The 4,201-nt window shown below is 41.3% G+C and overlaps 1 pseudogene; it reads left to right on the top strand.

Moving 5' to 3' along the window:
- The first annotated feature begins 2,972 nt into the window (after window positions 1–2,972).
- LOC116991781 lies at window positions 2,973–3,074 on the top strand (annotated as a pseudogene).
- The last annotated feature ends 1,127 nt before the right edge of the window (window positions 3,075–4,201 follow it).

The following is a 4,201-nucleotide window of genomic DNA, read 5'->3' as shown; positions in this document are numbered from 1 at the left end:
ATCTATCCTTCGAGATCTTTATCATTAGCTCATGTTCCCAATCTTCTGTTGAGGGTAATTCTCTATTTAATATATTATTATAAAAGTATGATATTAGTTTTTGTGAATCAGCCTTAATATTCATTGCTTCTTCTAAAGGGTCTAAAAATATAGTTTGAAATCTATGTATATATTTCTTCATAAAGTCACATATCTGTATATATTTAAAATATTGATTATCCTTCAGTTTAAATTTTAATTTTAAATGTTGAAATGATAACAGTTTGCCCAATTCATACATATCTCCTACTTTCCTAATCCCCAGTCTATCCCATTGTTGATATGTGTTGTCGATGAGAGAAGGTTTGAATGCGGGATTGTTCACTAGTGGGGTTGGCACTGATAAATTATTTATAAACGAGGTTGAATAAATTTTATCCAAACGTCTCTCCCAGATGCGATAAATGTTTGTTTCAAAACACTAATATAACACATTCATTTGTAGGATGTACAAAGTTGAATACATTTTGGAGCGATATATTTGATATATTTACAAAGCTTTTTAAGTCCACAATAGAACCTAAAACGGAATGGATTATATTTGGAATAATAATAGAAGATACCAATTTAAATATAGACCAAAACGTTTTTTTTAATTATGGGTTAATAATTGGAAAGAAATTGATACTTAGATTTTGGAAAAATACAACCATACCAACTGTTAAAATGTGGATTAGGAATATGATGGACATAGCACGCCTTGAAGAAATGAGACTCCGACTAATAGATAAATATGACCAATTCTTAAGGAGTTGGACTCCTTTCATTGACTTTTTGGAATCATGTGATGCAGTGGTACCGTAGAGATTACTGATTTCAGTTCATGACGTGGATAGATCTACATCTCCGAATAAAGATTTGAAAATTTCTCTTTTAAGGGGCCTTCTCTCCTATTTCTACTTTCTACTTTTTCTTTTTTTTTTATATACACACTTCACGTTTTTCTATTCTCTACTATCTATTTTTCTTCTTTTTCCCCTTTCTATTCTTTTCTTTTTCTTGTCTTACTTCCCTTCTCAAAACATAAAAGTAGAGGTTGTACATAGAATGGATTACGGTATGACATAGTTGGCACCTAAAATTAGGTTCCAGTGTACTGTTTTGTACTGTATTAACTTCTAATAAAAGAAACAAAAAAACAAAACAAAAAAAGATGTTTCTGCACCTCACAGGAACAGGTTGTGCATCGGCATGGTCTTCTGATTGCTCTCATTTTCAGGTCAAATATTTATTCAATCGATCTTTTATCTTGAAGAGGGAGAGAGAAGCCCTTTCACCTTATTAGTGCGGATAATTTTCTCTCTCTCTCTCTCTCTCTCTCTCTCTCTCTCTCTCTCTCTCAACTCCTCTCTCTCTCTCTCTCTCTCTCTCTCTCTCCCCTTTCTTTCTACTCTCCCTCTCTTTCTACTCTCCCTCTCTCTCTCTCTCCTCTCTTACTCTCTCACTCTCTCTTCTCTCTCTCCCTCCTTCTCTCTCCCTTTCCCTCTCTCTTCTCTCCTCTCTCACACACACTCTCTCTTCTCTCTCTCTCTCTCTCTCTCCTCTCTCCCCCTCTCCCTCTCCCTCTCCTAATCTGTGATTGAAATGGCACCAGAAGCAATATGTTGCCTGTGCAACCTTACTTTGTGCTCCTTGCAACTTAAAAACAAAACATTTGTTTTCTCCCTTCCCCAGTTTAATTTAGTTTAGAGATACAGCATTGGATCAGACTATTCGGCCCACCGAGTCTACGCCGACCATCACTCGTTCACGCTAGTTCTATGTCACCTGACTGTACGCATTTGGGGCAATTCACGGTTCTGATGAAGGACATCGACATGAAGCATGGTTTCTCCATCCATCAATCCGCTAGACATTTCTCCTATTTCCTGTTTAGGAATGAACTGCAGATGCTGGTTTCCACCGAAGATAGACACAAAATGTTGAGTAAAGCCCCTGTCCCACTTTCCCGAGTTCTCCCGAGTTTTCCCCTTGATTCGAACTCAGGAAATTACAGTAATAGCCATTCGTAGGTACTCGGAGCTATTTATTTAACTCGTGGACATTTTTCAAAGTTGAAAAAACGTCCCGACTAAAGGGCCTGTCCCACTATGCGAGTTTACCCAAGAGCTCTCCCGAGTTTAAAAAAAATCAAACTCGTGGTAAGTATGTAGAATGTACGTAGCGGGTACGTCGGAGCTCGGGACGTCTCTTAACGGCTCGTAACCCTACCGGCAGGTACTCGGGAAACGCGATAAGCTCGTGAAATTTTTTCAACATGTTGAGAAATGTCCACGAGAGCCCTGAGTACCTACAAGCAGCTATTACTGTAATTCTCCGAGTTCGAATCAGGGGAAACACGGGAGAACTCTTGAATTACCTCATACAGTGGGACAGGCCCTTTACCTGATGCCCCGAGTTCTTACGGCTGGCATTACGAGCCGCTACGAAACATCTACGGACTCCTACGGCCTCCTACAAGCTCGCTACCAACATTCCCCGACATTCCCCGAGTTCGAATCAAGGGGAAAACTCGGGAGAGTTCGTGAGTAACTCAGGAAAGTGGGACAGAGCCTTAACTCAGCGGGTCTGGCAACATTGCTGGTCAAAAGGATTAGGTGATGTTTCGGGTCGAGACCTTTATTCAGTATTTCCTGTTTGTTCCCCACTTGACTGGAGTTGCTTGTATGATAAATTTTGTCAAGATCTCATTCGGTAGATGCTTCTTTTTCTGCATATTAATCTAATTCATTAAACTTAAATATTACAGCATGGTTCCAAGCCTTTGATTTAGACCAGCATGGGAGATGGTAATTTTACAAATTATACTAACATGAGAATTATATTAGGACATTTAATTCCAACTGGGAACTCAGTGGTCAACATGTTTCCTTCAAGTTAACAGCAAATCTTAATCCTAATCAATCTAATATGATTTGAAAGCTCTCAATGCTTTTGCTTTTTGGCCTTTTGGTTCAGATCAAGTGTAGTATCTGTTCCCATCAGCTTAATATCTGTATTATTTGTTTCTAGGGCGGCACGGTTGCACAGCAGTAGAGTTGCTGCCTTGCAGCACCAGAGACCTGGGTTCCAACTTGACTACGGGTGTTGTCTGTACGGAGTTTGTACATTCTCCCTATGACCGTGTGGGTTTTCTCCAGTTTCCTCCCACATTCCAAAGATGTGCAGGTTAGTCGATCAATTGGCTTCTGTGGAAAACAAATTGTCCCTCGTGTGTCAATAGACAATAGACAATAGGTGCAGGAGTAGGCCAATCAACCCTTCGAGCCAGCACCGCCATTCAATGTGATGATGGCTGATCATCCACAATCAGACTCGGTGGGCCGCAGGGCCTGTTTCTTTGCTGTATCTCTCAAACTAAAACTGAACTAAAAATTGCAACTTCTAATCTCTCCACAGTTCTTTTGTAGAGATAGTTTTTAAGAGATACAGCATGGAACCAGGCCCTTCGGCCCAACGTGTCCACACCGACCATTGATCTCCTGTTCACACTAGTTCTATGTTATTGCACTTTCCCATCCACTATCTACACACTAGGGGGGGCAAGTTACCGAGACCAATTAACCTACAAGCCCACGCAGTCTTCGCTATTCACTGAGGTCTTCAGCCCTGAAGGTTACTACTCTTCTTCAATTGCAGCTTCTTGTAGATTTTTGATCTTCATCCGTCAACCATTGGTGGCCTGGCCGTCAGATGTCTGAGTCTCAAACTATAAACTTTCCCTTCTTAAATCATATAACATTTCTATCCTTCCCCCTTTAAGATGTTCTTTCTCGTTGGACTCTGAGCGAGCGGCTGATTCCTTGACTCTAAATTTGGAGTCATCTTTCGGGTGGCACGGTGGCGCAGCGGTAGAGTTGCTACCTTACAAACGCCAGGGACCCGGGTTCGATCCCGACTACGAGTGCTGTCTGTATGGAGTTTGTGCATTCTCCCCGTGACCGTGACCGTGACCGTGCTTGTAGGTTAATTGGGTTTGATTAAATTGTAAACTGTCCCTGAAGTCTAGGAATAGTGGTACTGTGCGGGGTGATCACTGGTCGGCGCAGACACGGTGGAGTTTGTAGGCTAATTGGCTTGGTACCATTTTAAATTGTCCCTCGTGTGTGTAGGATAGTGTTGGGGATCATGGGTCGGCATGGACTCAGTGGGACAAAGTGCC

This window comes from Amblyraja radiata, chromosome 34 (assembly GCF_010909765.2).
Source record: "Amblyraja radiata isolate CabotCenter1 chromosome 34, sAmbRad1.1.pri, whole genome shotgun sequence".
Classification (NCBI taxonomy): domain Eukaryota; kingdom Metazoa; phylum Chordata; class Chondrichthyes; order Rajiformes; family Rajidae; genus Amblyraja; species Amblyraja radiata.
This window is presented reverse-complemented; position numbering and strand designations above follow the sequence as displayed.